This window comes from Hordeum vulgare, chromosome 7H (genome assembly GCF_904849725.1).
Source record: "Hordeum vulgare subsp. vulgare chromosome 7H, MorexV3_pseudomolecules_assembly, whole genome shotgun sequence".
Taxonomy (NCBI): Eukaryota; Viridiplantae; Streptophyta; class Magnoliopsida; order Poales; family Poaceae; genus Hordeum; species Hordeum vulgare.
In genome coordinates, this window is record NC_058524.1 from 351209034 (window position 1) to 351225414 (window position 16381).

Sequence of the window (16381 nt, forward strand, 5' to 3'; positions counted from 1 at the left end):
ATGTCATTTAGATGGATAATTAGCCAATTTAGGCTTTGTTGGATGAGTCTAATTAAGCTACGTAGAATAAGAGAAAGAGAAGAAGAAGTAAAAGAAGGAGGAGGAGGAGGAGGAGGAGAAGCAGGCGGAAGAGGAGAAGAAGAAGAAAAGAAGAAGGAGAAGGAGAGGGAGGAGGAGGAAGAAGGAGGAAGAAGGAAAAGGAGGAACTCCTTCTCCTTCTTCTCCTCCTTCTGCTTATCCTCCTCCCTCTCCTTTTCCTTCTTCTCATCTTCTTCTTCTTCCTTCCTTTCATTTTTCCTCTTTCTTCTCCTCTCGTCTCCTTCTTCGGGCTAAATTGGCTAAGAATGCCTTTTTGGAGCTAATTATGTCATTTCGAGGATAATTAGCTATGTATAGGTCATTTTTTATTAAATAGACCATTCAGGAGCTAACTAAGCTAATTATGTCATTTAGATGGATAATTAGCCAATTTAGGCTTTGTTGGATGAGTCTAATATAGCTACGTAGAATAAGAGAAAGAGAAGAGGAAGTAAAAGAAGGAGGAGGAGGAGGAGGAGGAGGAGGAGAAGGAGACGGAAGAGGAGTAGAAGAAGAAAAGAAGAAGGAGAAGGAGAAGGAGGAAGAAGGAGGAAGAAGGAGAAGGAGGAGCTCCTTCTCCTTCTTCTCCTCCTTATCCTCCTTCTTCTTATCCTCCTCCCTCTCCTTCTTCTTCTTCTCCTCTTCTTCTTCTTCCTTCCTTTCATTTTTCCTCTTTCTTCTCCTCTCGTCTCCTTCTTCGGGCTAAATTGGCTAAGAATGCCTTTTTGGAGCTAATTATGTCATTTCGAGGATAATTAGCTAAGTATAGGTCATTTCTTGTTAAATAGACCATTTAGGATCTAACTAAGCTAATTATGTCATTTAGATGGATAATTAGCCAATTTAGGCTTTGTTGGATGAGTCTAATATAGCTACGTAGAATAAGAGAAAGAGAACAAGAAGTAAAAGAAGGAGGAGGAGGAGGAGGAGGAGGAGAAGGAGACGGAAGAGGAATAGAAGAAGAAAAGAAGAAGGAGAAGGAGAAGGAGGAAGAAGGAGAAGGACGAGCTCCTTCTCCTTCTTCTCCTCCTTCTCCTCCTTCTTCTTATCCTCCTCCCTCTCCTTCTTCTTCTTCTCCTCTTCTTCTTCTTCCTTCCTTTCATTTTTCCTCTTTCTTCTCCTCTCGTCTCCTTCTTCGGGCTAAATTGGCTAAGAATGCCTTTTTGGAGCTAATTATGTCATTTCGAGGATAATTAGCTAAGTATAGGTCATTTTTAATTAAATAGACCATTTAGGATCTAACTAAGCTAATTATGTCATTTAGATGGATAATTAGCCAATTTAGGCTTTGTTGGATGAGTCTAATTAAGCTACGTAGAATAAGAGAAAGAGAAGAAGAAGTAAAAGAAGGAGGAGGAGGAGGAGGAGGAGAAGGAGGCGGAAGAGGAGAAGAAGAAGAAAAGAAGAAGGAGAAGGAGAGGGAGGAGGAGGAAGAAGGAGGAAGAAGGAAAAGGAGGAACTCCTTCTCCTTCTTCTCCTCCTTCTGCTTATCCTCCTCCCTCTCCTTCTCCTTCTTCTCCTCTTCTTCTTCTTCCTTCCTTTCATTTTTCCTCTTTCTTCTCCTCCCGTCTCCTTCTTGAGGCTAAATTGGCTAAGAATGCCTTTTTGGAGCTAATTATGTCATTTCGAGGATAATTAGCTAAGTATAGGTCATTTTTTATTAAATAGACCATTTAGGAGCTAACTAAGCTAATTATGTCATTTAGATGGATAATTAGCCAATTTAGGCTTTGTTGGATGAGTCTAATTAAGCTACGTAGAATAAGAGAAAGAGAAGAAGAAGTAAAAGAAGGAGGAGGAGGAGGAGGAGGAGAAGGATGCGGAAGAGGAGAAGAAGAAGAAAAGAAGAAGGAGAAGGAGAGGGAGGAGGAGGAAGAAGGAGGAAGAAGGAGAAGGAGGAGCTCCTTCTCCTTCTTCTCCTCCTTCTTCTTATCCTCCTCCCTCTCCTTCTCCTTCTTCTCATCTTCTTCTTCTTCCTTCCTTTCATTTTTCCTCTTTCTTCTCCTCTCGTCTCGTTCTTCGGGCTAAATTGGCTAAGAATGCCTTTTTGGAGCTAATTATGTCATTTCGAGGATAATTAGCTAAGTATAGGTCATTTTTTATTAAATAGACCATTTAGGAGCTAACTAAGCTAATTATGTCATTTAGATGGATAATTAGCCAATTTAGGCTTTGTTGGATAAGCCTAATATAGCTACGTAGAATAAGAGAAAGAGAAGAGGAAGTAAAAGAAGGAGGAGGAGGAGGAGGAGGAGGAGAAGGAGACGGAAGAGGAGTAGAAGAAGAAAAGAAGAAGGAGAAGGAGAAGGAGGAAGAAGGAGGAAGAAGGAGAAGGAGGAGCTCCTTCTCCTTCTTCTCCTCCTTATCCTCCTTCTTCTTATCCTCCTCCCTCTCCTTCTTCTTCTTCTCCTCTTCTTCTTCTTCCTTCCTTTCATTTTTCCTCTTTCTTCTCCTCTCGTCTCCTTCTTCGGGCTAAATTGGCTAAGAATGCCTTTTTGGAGCTAATTATGTCACTTCGAGGATAATTAGCTAAGTATAGGTCATTTTTTATTAAATAGACCATTTAGGAGCTAACTAAGCTAATTATGTCATTTAGATGGATAATTAGCCAATTTAGGCTTTGTTGGATGAGTCTAATATAGCAACGTAGAATAAGAGAAAGAGAAGAGGAAGTAAAAGAAGGAGGAGGAGGAGGAGGATGAGGAGAAGGAGACGGAAGAGGAGTAGAAGAAGAAAAGAAGAAGGAGAAGGAGAAGGAGGAAGAAGGAGGAAGAAGGAGAAGGAGGAGCTCCTTCTCCTTCTTCTCCTCCTTATCCTCCTTCTTCTTATCCTCCTCCCTCTCCTTCTTCTTCTTCTTCCTTCCTTTCATTTTTCCTCTTTCTTCTCCTCTCGTCTCGTTCTTCGGGCTAAATTGGCTAAGAATGCCTTTTTGGAGCTAATTATGTCATTTCGAGGATAATTAGCTAAGTATAGGTCATTTGTTGTTAAATAGACCATTTAGGAGCTAACTAAGCTAATTATGTCATTTAGATGGATAATTAGCCAATTCAGGCTTTGTTGGATGAGTCTAATATAGCTACGTAGAATAAGAGAAAGAGAACAAGAAGTAAAAGAAGGAGGAGGAGGAGGAGGAGAAGGAGACGGAAGAGGAATAGAAGAAGAAAAGAAGAAGGAGAAGGAGAAGGAGGAAGAAGGAGGAAGATGGAGAAGGAGGAGCTCCTTCTCCTTCTTCTCCTCCGTCTCCTCCTTCTGCTTATCCTCCTCCCTCTCCTTCTTCTTCTTCTCCTCTTCTTCTTCTTCCTTCCTTTCATTTTTCCTCTTTCTTCTCCTCTCGTCTCCTTCTTCGGGCTAAATTGGCTAAGAATGCCTTTTTGGAGCTAATTATGTCATTTCGAGGATAATTAGCTAAGTATAGGTCATTTTTTATTAAATAGACCATTTAGGATCTAACTAAGCTAATTATGTCATTTAGACGGATAATTAGCCAATTTAGGCTTTGTTGGATGAGTCTAATTAAGCTACGTAGAATAAGGGAAAGAGAAGAAGAAGTAAAAGAAGGAGGAGGAGGAGGAGGAGGAGGAGAAGGAGGCGGAAGAGGAGAAGAAGAAGAAAAGAAGAAGGAGAAGGAGAGGGAGGAGGAGGAAGGAGGAGGAAGAAGGAGAAGGAGGGGCTCCTTCTCCTTCTTCTCCTCCTTCTGCTTATCCTCCTCCCTCTCCTTCTCCTTTTTCTCCTCTTCTTCTTCTTCCTTCCTTTCATTTTTCCTCTTTCTTCTCCTCCCGTCTCCTTCTTGAGGCTAAATTGGCTAAGAATGCCTTTTTGGAGCTAATTATGTCATTTCGAGGATAATTAGCTAAGTATAGGTCATTTTTTATTAAATAGACCATTTAGGAGCTAACTAAGCTAATTATGTCATTTAGATGGATAATTAGCCAATTTAGGCTTTGTTGGATGAGTCTAATATAGCTACGTAGAATAAGAGAAAGAGAAGAGGAAGTAAAAGAAGGAGGAGGAGGAGGAGGAGGAGGAGAAGGAGACGGAAGAGGAGTAGAAGAAGAAAAGAAGAAGGAGAAGGAGAAGGAGGAAGAAGGAGGAAGAAGGAGAAGGAGGAGCTCCTTCTCCTTCTTCTCCTCCTTATCCTCCTTCTTCTTATCCTCCTCCCTCTCCTTCTTCTTCTTCTCCTCTTCTTCTTCTTCCTTCCTTTCATTTTTCCTCTTTCTTCTCCTCTCGTCTCCTTCTTCGGGCTAAATTGGCTAAGAATGCCTTTTTGGAGCTAATTATGTCATTTCGAGGATAATTAGCTAAGTATAGGTCATTTTTTGTTAAATAGACCATTTAGGAGCTAACTAAGCTAATTATGTCATTTAGATGGATAATTAGCCAATTTAGGCTTTGTTGGATGAGTGTAATATAGCTACGTAGAATAAGAGAAAGAGAACAAGAAGTAAAAGAAGGAGGAGGAGGAGGAGGAGGAGAAGAAGACGGAAGAGGAATAGAAGAAGAAAAGAAGAAGGAGAAGGAGAAGGAGGAAGAAGGAGGAAGAAGGAGAAGGAGGAGCTCCTTCTCCTTCTTCTCCTCCTTCTCCTCCTTCTTCTTATCCTCCTCCCTCTCCTTCTTCTTCTTCTCCTCTTCTTCTTCTTCCTTCCTTTCATTTTTCCTCTTTCTTCTCCTCTCGTCTCCTTCTTCGGGCTAAATTGGCTAAGAATGCCTTTTGGAGCTAACTATGTCATTTCGAGGATAATTAGCTAAGTATAGGTCATTTTTTATTAAATAGACCATTTAGGATCTAACTAAGCTAATTATGTCATTTAGATGGATAATTAGCCAATTTAGGCTTTGTTGGATGAGTCTAATTAAGCTACATAGAATAAGAGAAAGAGAAGAAGAAGTAAAAGAAGGAGGAGGGGGAGGAGGAGGAGGAGGCGGAAGAGGAGAAGAAGAAGAAAAGAAGAAGGAGAAGGAGAGGGAGGAGGAGGAAGAAGGAGAAGGAGGAGCTCCTTCTCCTTCTTCTCCTCCTTCTTCTTATCCTCCTCCCTCTCCTTCTCCTTCTTCTCATCTTCTTCTTCTTCCTTCCTTTCATTTTTCCTCTTTCTTCTCCTCTCGTCTCCTTCTTCGGGCTAAATTGGCTAAGAATGCCTTTTTGGAGCTAATTATGTCATTTCGAGGATAATTAGCTAAGTATAGGTCATTTTTTATTAAATAGACCATTTAGGAGCTAACTAAGCTAATTATGTCATTTAGATGGATAATTAGCCAATTTAGGCTTTGTTGGATAAGCCTAATATAGCTACGTAGAATAAGAGAAAGAGAAGAGGAAGTAAAAGAAGGAGGAGAAGGAGGAGGAGGAGGAGAAGGAGACGGAAGAGGAGTAGAAGAAGAAATGAAGAAGGAGAAGGAGAAGGAGGAAGAAGGAGGAAGAAGGAGAAGGAGGAGCTCCTTCTCCTTCTTCTCCTCCTTATCCTCCTTCTTCTTATCCTCCTCCCTCTCCTTCTTCTTCTTCTCCTCTTCTTCTTCTTCCTTCCTTTCATTTTTCCTCTTTCTTCTCCTCTCGTCTCCTTCTTCGGGCTAAATTGGCTAAGAATGCCTTTTTGGAGCTAATTATGTCATTTCGAGGATAATTAGCTAAGTATAGGTCATTTTTTATTAAATAGACCATTTAGGAGCTAACTAAGCTAATTATGTCATTTAGATGGATAATTAGAGAATTTCGGCTTTGTTGGATGAGTCTAATATAGCTACGTAGAATAACAGAAAGAGAAGAGGAAGTAAAAGAAGGAGGAGGAGGAGGAGGAGGAGGAGAAGGAGACGGAAGAGGAGTAGAAGAAGAAAAGAAGAAGGAGAAGGAGAAGGAGGAAGAAGGAGGAAGAAGGAGAAGGAGGAGGTCCTTCTCCTTCTTCTCCTCCTTATCCTCCTTCTTCTTATCCTCCTCCCTCTCCCTCTTCTTCTTCTCCTCTTCTTCTTCTTCCTTCCTTTCATTTTTCCTCTTTCTTCTCCTCTCGTCTCCTTCTTCGGGTTAAATTGGCTAAGAATGCCTTTTTGGAGCTAATTATGTTATTTCGAGGATAATTAGCTAAGTATAGGTCATATTTTGTTAAATAGACCATTTAGGAGCTAACTAAGCTAATTATGTCATTTACATGGATAATTAGCCAATTTAGGCTTTGTTGGATGAGTCTAATATAGCTACGTAGAATAAGAGAAAGAGAACAAGAAGTAAAAGAAGGAGGAGGAGGAGGAGGAGGAGAAGAAGACGGAAGAGGAATAGAAGAAGAAAAGAAGAAGGAGAAGGAGAGGGAGGAGGAGGAAGAAGGAGGAAGAAGGAGAAGGAGGAGCTCCTTCTCCTTCTTCTCCTCCTTCTTCTTATCCTCCTCCCTCTCCTTCTCCTTCTTCTCATCTTCTTCTTCTTCCTTTCATTTTTCTTCTTTCTTCTCCTCTCGTCTCGTTCTTCGGGCTAAATTGGCTAAGAATGCCTTTTTGGAGCTAATTATGTCATTTCGAGGATAATTAGCTAAGTATAGGTCATTTTTTATTAAATAGACCATTTAGGAGCTAACTAAGCTAATTATGTCATTTAGATGGATAATTAGCCAATTTAGGCTTTGTTGGATGAGTCTAATATAGCTACGTAGAATAAGAGAAAGAGAAGAGGAAGTAAAAGAAGGAGGAGGAGGAGGAGGAGGAGGAGAAGGAGACGGAAGAGGAGTAGAAGAAGAAAAGAAGAAGGAGAAGGAGAAGGAGGAAGAAGGAGGAAGAAGGAGAAGGAGGAGCTCCTTCTCCTTCTTCTCCTCCTTATCCTCCTTCTTCTTATCCTCCTCCCTCTCCTTCTTCTTCTTCTCCTCTTATTCTTCTTCCTTCCTTTCATTTTTCCTCTTTCTTCTCCTCTCGTCTCCTTCTTTGGGCTAAATTGGCTAAGAATACCTTTTTGGAGGTAATTATGTCATTTCGAGGATAATTAGCTAAGTATAGGTCATTTTTTGTTAAATAGACCATTTAGGAGCTAACTAAGCTAATTATGTCATTTAGATGGATAATTAGCCAATTCAGGCTTTGTTGGATGAGTCTAATATAGCTACGTAGAATAAGAGAAAGAGAACAAGAAGTAAAAGAAGGAGGAGGAGGAGGAGGAGGAGAAGGAGACGGAAGAGGAATAGAAGAAGAAAAGAAGAAGGAGAAGGAGAAGGAGGAAGAAGGAGGAAGAAGGAGAAGGAGGAGCTCCTTCTCCTTCTTCTCCTCCTTCTCCTCCTTCTTCTTATCCTCCTCCCTCTCCTTCTTCTTCTTCTCCTCTCCTTCTTCTTCCTTCCTTTCATTTTTCCTCTTTCTTCTCCTCTCGTCTCCTTCTTCGGGCTAAATTGGCTAAGAATGCCTTTTTGGAGCTAATTATGTCATTTCGAGGATAATTAGCTAAGTATAGGTCATTTTTTATTAAATAGACCATTTAGGATCTAACTAAGCTAATTATGTCATTTAGACGGAGAATTAGCCAATTTAGGCTTTGTTGGATGAGTCTAATTAAGCTACGTAGAATAAGGGAAAGAGAAGAAGAAGTAAAAGAAGGAGGAGGAGGAGGAGGAGGAGGAGAAGGAGGCGGAAGATGAGAAGAAGAAGAAAAGAAGAAGGAGAAGGAGAGGGAGGAGGAGGAAGAAGGAGGAAGAAGGAGTAGGAGGGGCTCCTTCTCCTTCTTCTCCTCCTTCTGCTTATCCTCCTCCCTCTCCTTCTCCTTCTTCTCCTCTTCTTCTTCTTCCTTCCTTTCATTTTTCCTCTTTCTTCTCCTCCCGTCTCCTTCTTGAGGCTAAATTGGCTAAGAATGCCTTTTTGGAGCTAATTATGTCATTTCGAGGATAATTAGCTAAGTATAGGTCATTTTTTATTAAATAGACCATTTAGGAGCTAACTAAGCTAATTATGTCATTTAGATGGATAATTAGCCAATTTAGGCTTTGTTGGATGAGTCTAATTAAGCTACGTAGAATAAGAGAAAGAGAAGAAGAAGTAAAAGAAGGAGGAGGAGGAGGAGGAGGAGAAGGATGCGGAAGAGGAGAAGAAGAAGAAAAGAAGAAGGAGAAGGAGAGGGAGGAGGAGGAAGAAGGAGGAAGAAGGAGAAGGAGGAGCTCCTTCTCCTTCTTCTCCTCCTTCTTCTTATCCTCCTCCCTCTCCTTCTCCTTCTTCTCATCTTCTTCTTCTTCCTTCCTTTCATTTTTCCTCTTTCTTCTCCTCTCGTCTCGTTCTTCGGGCTAAATTGGCTAAGAATGCCTTTTTGGAGCTAATTATGTCATTTCGAGGATAATTAGCTAAGTATAGGTCATTTTTTATTAAATAGACCATTTAGGAGCTAACTAAGCTAATTATGTCATTTAGATGGATAATTAGCCAATTTAGGCTTTGTTGGATAAGCCTAATATAGCTACGTAGAATAAGAGAAAGAGAAGAGGAAGTAAAAGAAGGAGGAGGAGGAGGAGGAGGAGGAGAAGGAGACGGAAGAGGAGTAGAAGAAGAAAAGAAGAAGGAGAAGGAGAAGGAGGAAGAAGGAGGAAGAAGGAGAAGGAGGAGCTCCTTCTCCTTCTTCTCCTCCTTATCCTCCTTCTTCTTATCCTCCTCCCTCTCCTTCTTCTTCTTCTCCTCTTCTTCTTCTTCCTTCCTTTCATTTTTCCTCTTTCTTCTCCTCTCGTCTCCTTCTTCGGGCTAAATTGGCTAAGAATGCCTTTTTGGAGCTAATTATGTCACTTCGAGGATAATTAGCTAAGTATAGGTCATTTTTTATTAAATAGACCATTTAGGAGCTAACTAAGCTAATTATGTCATTTAGATGGATAATTAGCCAATTTAGGCTTTGTTGGATGAGTCTAATATAGCAACGTAGAATAAGAGAAAGAGAAGAGGAAGTAAAAGAAGGAGGAGGAGGAGGAGGATGAGGAGAAGGAGACGGAAGAGGAGTAGAAGAAGAAAAGAAGAAGGAGAAGGAGAAGGAGGAAGAAGGAGGAAGAAGGAGAAGGAGGAGCTCCTTCTCCTTCTTCTCCTCCTTATCCTCCTTCTTCTTATCCTCCTCCCTCTCCTTCTTCTTCTTCTTCCTTCCTTTCATTTTTCCTCTTTCTTCTCCTCTCGTCTCGTTCTTCGGGCTAAATTGGCTAAGAATGCCTTTTTGGAGCTAATTATGTCATTTCGAGGATAATTAGCTAAGTATAGGTCATTTGTTGTTAAATAGACCATTTAGGAGCTAACTAAGCTAATTATGTCATTTAGATGGATAATTAGCCAATTCAGGCTTTGTTGGATGAGTCTAATATAGCTACGTAGAATAAGAGAAAGAGAACAAGAAGTAAAAGAAGGAGGAGGAGGAGGAGGAGAAGGAGACGGAAGAGGAATAGAAGAAGAAAAGAAGAAGGAGAAGGAGAAGGAGGAAGAAGGAGGAAGATGGAGAAGGAGGAGCTCCTTCTCCTTCTTCTCCTCCGTCTCCTCCTTCTGCTTATCCTCCTCCCTCTCCTTCTTCTTCTTCTCCTCTTCTTCTTCTTCCTTCCTTTCATTTTTCCTCTTTCTTCTCCTCTCGTCTCCTTCTTCGGGCTAAATTGGCTGAGAATGCCTTTTTGGAGCTAATTATGTCATTTCGAGGATAATTAGCTAAGTATAGGTCATTTTTTATTAAATAGACCATTTAGGATCTAACTAAGCTAATTATGTCATTTAGACGGATAATTAGCCAATTTAGGCTTTGTTGGATGAGTCTAATTAAGCTACGTAGAATAAGGGAAAGAGAAGAAGAAGTAAAAGAAGGAGGAGGAGGAGGAGGAGGAGGAGAAGGAGGCGGAAGAGGAGAAGAAGAAGAAAAGAAGAAGGAGAAGGAGAGGGAGGAGGAGGAAGAAGGAGGAAGAAGGAGAAGGAGGGGCTCCTTCTCCTTCTTCTCCTCCTTCTGCTTATCCTCCTCCCTCTCCTTCTCCTTCTTCTCCTCTTCTTCTTCTTCCTTCCTTTCATTTTTCCTCTTTCTTCTCCTCCCGTCTCCTTCTTGAGGCTAAATTGGCTAAGAATGCCTTTTTGGAGCTAATTATGTCATTTCGAGGATAATTAGCTAAGTATAGGTCATTTTTTATTAAATAGACCATTTAGGAGCTAACTAAGCTAATTATGTCATTTAGATGGATAATTAGCCAATTTAGGCTTTGTTGGATGAGTCTAATATAGCTACGTATAATAAGAGAAAGAGAAGAAGAAGTAAAAGAAGGAGGAGGAGGAGGAGGAGGAGGAGAAGGAGACGGAAGAGGAGAAGAAGAAGAAAAGAAGAAGGAGAAGGAGAAGGAGGAAGAAGGAGGAAGAAGGAGAAGGAGGAGCTCCTTCTCCTTCTTCTCCTCCTTCTGCTTATCCTCCTCCCTCTCCTTCTCCTTCTTCTCCTCTTCTTCCTCTTCCTTCCTTTCATTTTTCCTCTTTCTTCTCCTCTCGTCTCCTTCTTCGGGCTAAATTGGCTAAGAATGCCTTTTTGGAGCTAATTATGTCATTTCGAGGATAATTAGCTAAGTATAGGTCATTTTTTATTAAATAGACCATTTAGGAGCTAACTAAGCTAATTATGTCATTTAGATGGATAATTAGCCAATTTAGGCTTTGTTGGATGAGTCTAATTAAGCTACGTAGAATAAGGGAAAGAGAAGAAGAAGTAAAAGAAGGAGGAGGAGGAGGAGGAGGAGTAGAAGGAGACGGAAGAGGAGAAGAAGAAGAAAAGAAGAAGGAGAAGGAGAAGGAGGAAGGAGGAGGAAGAAGGAGAAGGAGGAGCTCCTTCTCCTTCTTCTCCTCCTTCTGCTTATCCTCCTCCCTCTCCTTCTCCTTCTTCTCCTCTTCTTCTTCTTCCTTCCTTTCATTTTTCCTCTTTCTTCTCCTCTCGTCTCCTTCTTCGGGCTAAATTGGCTAAGAATGCCTTTTTGGAGCTAATTATGTCATTTCGAGGAGAATTAGCTAAGTACAGGTCATTTTTTATTAAATAGACCATTTAGGAGCTAACTAAGCTAATTATGTCATTTAGATGGATAATTAGCCAATTTAGGCTTTGTTGGATGAGTCTAATATAGCTTCGTAGAATAAGAGAAAGAGAACAGGAAGTAAAAGAAGGAGGAGGAGGAGGAGGAGGAGGAGGAGAAGGAGACGGAAGAGGAGTAGAAGAAGAAAAGAGGAAGGAGAAGGAGGAGGAAGAAGGAGGAAGAAGGAGAAGGAGGAGCTCCTTCTCCTTCTTCTCCTCCTTCTCTTCCTTCTTCTTATCCTCCTCCCTCTCCTTCTTCTTCTTCTCCTCTTCTTCTTCTTCCTTCCTTTCATTTTTCCTCTTTCTTCTCCTCTCGTCTCCTTCTTCGGGCTAAATTGGCTAAGAATGCCTTTTTGGAGCTAATTATGTCATTTCGAGGATAATTAGCTAAGTATAGGTCATTTTTTATTAAATAGACCATTTAGGAGCTAACTAAGCTAATTATGTCATTTAGATGGATAATTAGCCAATTTAGGATTTGTTGGATGAGTCTAATATAGCTACGTAGAATAAGAGAAAGAGAAGAGGAAGTAAAAGAAGGAGGAGGAGGAGGAGGAGGAGGAGAAGGAGACGGAAGAGGAGTAGAAGAAGAAAAGAAGAAGGAGAAGGAGAAGGAGGAAGAAGGAGGAAGAAGGAGAAGGAGGAGCTCCTTCTCCTTCTTCTCCTCCTTATCCTCCTTCTTCTTATCCTCCTCCCTCTCCTTCTTCTTCTTCTCCTCTTCTTCTTCTTCCTTCCTTTCATTTTTCCTCTTTCTTCTCCTCTCGTCTCCTTCTTCGGGCTAAATTGGCTAAGAATGCCTTTTTGGAGCTAATTATGTCACTTCGAGGATAATTAGCTAAGTATAGGTCATTTTTTATTAAATAGACCATTTAGGAGCTAACTAAGCTAATTATGTCATTTAGATGGATAATTAGCCAATTTAGGCTTTGTTGGATGAGGCTAATATAGCAACGTAGAATAAGAGAAAGAGAAGAGGAAGTAAAAGAAGGAGGAGGAGGAGGAGGATGAGGAGAAGGAGACGGAAGAGGAGTAGAAGAAGAAAAGAAGAAGGAGAAGGAGAAGGAGGAAGAAGGAGGAAGAAGGAGAAGGAGGAGCTCCTTCTCCTTCTTCTCCTCCTTATCCTCCTTCTTCTTATCCTCCTCCCTCTCCTTCTTCTTCTTCTTCCTTCCTTTCATTTTTCCTCTTTCTTCTCCTCTCGTCTCGTTCTTCGGGCTAAATTGGCTAAGAATGCCTTTTTGGAGCTAATTATGTCATTTCGAGGATAATTAGCTAAGTATAGGTCATTTTTTGTTAAATAGACCATTTAGGAGCTAACTAAGCTAATTATGTCATTTAGATGGATAATTAGCCAATTCAGGCTTTGTTGGATGAGTCTAATATAGCTACGTAGAATAAGAGAAAGAGAACAAGAAGTAAAAGAAGGAGGAGGAGGAGGAGGAGAAGGAGACGGAAGAGGAATAGAAGAAGAAAAGAAGAAGGAGAAGGAGAAGGAGGAAGAAGGAGGAAGATGGAGAAGGAGGAGCTCCTTCTCCTTCTTCTCCTCCGTCTCCTCCTTCTGCTTATCCTCCTCCCTCTCCTTCTTCTTCTTCTCCTCTTCTTCTTCTTCCTTCCTTTCATTTTTCCTCTTTCTTCTCCTCTCGTCTCCTTCTTCGGGCTAAATTGGCTAAGAATGCCTTTTTGGAGCTAATTATGTCATTTCGAGGATAATTAGCTAAGTATAGGTCATTTTTTATTAAATAGACCATTTAGGATCTAACTAAGCTAATTATGTCATTTAGACGGATAATTAGCCAATTTAGGCTTTGTTGGCTGAGTCTAATTAAGCTACGTAGAATAAGGGAAAGAGAAGAAGAAGTAAAAGAAGGAGGAGGAGGAGGAGGAGGAGAAGGAGGCGGAAGAGGAGAAGAAGAAGAAAAGAAGAAGGAGAAGGAGAGGGAGGAGGAGGAAGAAGGAGGAAGAAGGAGAAGGAGGGGCTCCTTCTCCTTCTTCTCCTCCTTCTGCTTATCCTCCTCCCTCTCCTTCTCCTTCTTCTCCTCTTCTTCTTCTTCCTTCCTTTCATTTTTCCTCTTTCTTCTCCTCCCGTCTCCTTCTTGAGGCTAAATTGGCTAAGAATGCCTTTTTGGAGCTAATTATGTCATTTCGAGGATAATTAGCTAAGTATAGGTCATTTTTTATTAAATAGACCATTTAGGAGCTAACTAAGCTAATTATGTCATTTAGATGGATAATTAGCCAATTTAGGCTTTGTTGGATGAGTCTAATATAGCTACGTATAATAAGAGAAAGAGAAGAAGAAGTAAAAGAAGGAGGAGGAGGAGGAGGAGGAGGAGAAGGAGACGGAAGAGGAGAAGAAGAAGAAAAGAAGAAGGAGAAGGAGAAGGAGGAAGAAGGAGGAAGAAGGAGAAGGAGGAGCTCCTTCTCCTTCTTCTCCTCCTTCTGCTTACCCTCCTCCCTTTCCTTCTCCTTCTTCTCCTCTTCTTCCTCTTCCTTCCTTTCAATTTTCCTCTTTCTTCTCCTCTCGTCTCCTTCTTCGGGCTAAATTGGCTAAGAATGCCTTTTTGGAGCTAATTATGTCATTTCGAGGATAATTAGCTAAGTATAGGTCATTTTTTATTAAATAGACCATTTAGGAGCTAACTAAGCTAATTATGTCATTTAGATGGATAATTAGCCAATTTAGGCTTTGTTGGATGAGTCTAATTAAGCTACGTAGAATAAGGGAAAGAGAAGAAGAAGTAAAAGAAGGAGGAGGAGGAGGAGGAGGAGTAGAAGGAGACGGAAGAGGAGAAGAAGAAGAAAAGAAGAAGGAGAAGGAGAAGGAGGAAGGAGGAGGAAGAAGGAGAAGGAGGAGCTCCTTCTCCTTCTTCTCCTCCTTCTGCTTATCCTCCTCCCTCTCCTTCTCCTTCTTCTCCTCTTCTTCTTCTTCCTTCCTTTCATTTTTCCTCTTTCTTCTCCTCTCGTCTCCTTCTTCGGGCTAAATTGGCTAAGAATGCCTTTTTGGAGCTAATTATGTCATTTCGAGGAGAATTAGCTAAGTACAGGTCATTTTTTATTAAATAGACCATTTAGGAGCTAACTAAGCTAATTATGTCATTTAGATGGATAATTAGCCAATTTAGGCTTTGTTGGATGAGTCTAATATAGCTTCGTAGAATAAGAGAAAGAGAAGAGGAAGTAAAAGAAGGAGGAGGAGGAGGAGGAGGAGGAGGAGAAGGAGACGGAAGAGGAGTAGAAGAAGAAAAGAAGAAGGAGAAGGAGAAGGAGGAAGAAGGAGGAAGAAGGAGAAGGAGGAGCTCCTTCTCCTTCTTCTCCTCCTTCTTCTTATCCTCCTACCTCTCCTTCTTCTTCTTCTCCTCTTCTTCTTCTTCCTTCCTTTCATTTTTCCTCTTTCTTCTCCTCTCGTCTCCTTCTTCGGGCTAAATTGGCTAAGAATGCCTTTTTGGAGCTAATTATGTCATTTTTTATTAAATAGACCATTTAGGAGCTAACTAAGCTAATTATGTCATTTACATGGATAATTAGCCAATTTAGGCTTTGTTGGATGAGTCTAATTAAGCTACGTAGAATAAGAGAAAGAGAAGAAGAAGTAAAAGAAGGAGGAGGAGGAGGAGGAGGAGGAGGAGAAGGAGACGGAAGAGGAGAAGAAGAATAAAAGAAGAAGGAGAAGGAGGAAGAAGGAGGAAGAAGGAGAAGGAGGAGCTCCTTGTCCTTCTTCTCCTCCTTCTGCTTATCCTCCTCCCTCTCCTTCTCCTTCTTCTCCTCTTCTTCTTCTTCCTTCCTTTCATGTTTCCTCTTTCTTCTCCTCTCGTCTCCTTCTTCGTGCTAAATTGGCTAAGAATGCCTTTTTGGAGCTAATTATGTCATTTTGAGGATAATTAGCTAAATGTAGGTCATTTTTTATTAAATAGACCACTTAGGAGCTAACTAAGCTAATTATGTCATTTAGATGGATAACTAGCCAATTTAGGCTTTGTTGGATGAGTCTAATTAAGCTACCTAGAATAAGAGAAAGAGAAGAAGAAGTAAAAGAAGGAGGAGGAGGAGGAGGAGGAGGAGAAGGAGACGGAAGAGGAGAAGAAGACGAAAAGAAGAAGGAGAAGGAGGAAGAAGGAGGAAGAAGGAGAAGGAGGAGCTCCTTCTCCTTCTTCTCCTCCTTCTCCTCCTTCTTCTTATCCTCCTCCCTCTCCCTCTCCTTCTTGTCCTCTTTTTTGTCTTCCTTCCTTTCATTTTTCCTCTTTCTTCTCCTCTCGTCTACTTCTTCGGGCTAAATTGGCTAAGAATGCCTTTTTGGATCTAATTATGTCATTTCGAGGATAATTAGCTAAGTATAGGTCATTTTTTATTAAATAGACCATTTAGGAGCTAACTAAGCTAATTATGTCATTTAGATGGATAATTAGCCAATTTAGGCTTTGTTGGATGAGTCTAATTAAGCTACGTAGAATAAGAGAAAGAGAAGAAGATGTAAAAGAAGAAGGAGGAGGAGGAGGAGGAGGAGGAAAAGGAGACGGAAGAGGAGAAGAAGAAGAAAAGAAGAAGGAGAAGGAGAAGGAGGAAGAAGGAGGAAGAAGGAGAAGGAGGAGCTCCTTCTCCTTCTTCTCCTCCTTCTCCTCCTTCTTCTTATCCTCCTCCCTCTCCTTCTCCTTCTTCTCCCCTTCTTCTTCTTCCTTCCTTCCATTTTTCCTCTTTCTTCTCCTCTCGTCTCCTTCTTCGGGCTAAATTGTCTAAGAATGCCTTTTTGGAGCAAATTATGTCATTTCGAGGATAATTAGCTAAGTATAGGTCATTTTTTATTAAATAGACCATTTAGGAGCTAACTAAGCTAATTATGTCATTTAGATGGATAATTAGCCAATTTAGGCTTTGTTGGATGAGTCTAATTAAGCTACGTAGAATAATAGAAAGAGAAGAAGAAGTAAAAGAAGGAGGAGGAGGAGGAGGAGGAGGAGAAGGAGACGGAAGAGGAGAAGAAGAAGAAAAGAAGAAGGAGAAGGAGAAGGAGGAAGAAGGAGGAAGAAGGAGAAGGAGGAGCTCCTTCTCCTTCTTCTCCTCCTTCTCAGCCTTCTTCTTATCCTCCTCCCTCTCCCTCTCCTTCTTGTCCTCTTTTTTGTCTTCCTTCCTTTCATTTTTCCTCTTTCTTCTCCTCTCGTCTACTTCTTCGGGCTAAATTGGCTAAGAATGCCTTTTTGGATCTAATTATGTCATTTCGAGGATAATTAGCTAAGTATAGGTCATTTTTTATTAAATAGACCATTTAGGAGCTAACTAAGCTAATTATGTCATTTAGATGGATAATTAGCCAATTTAGGC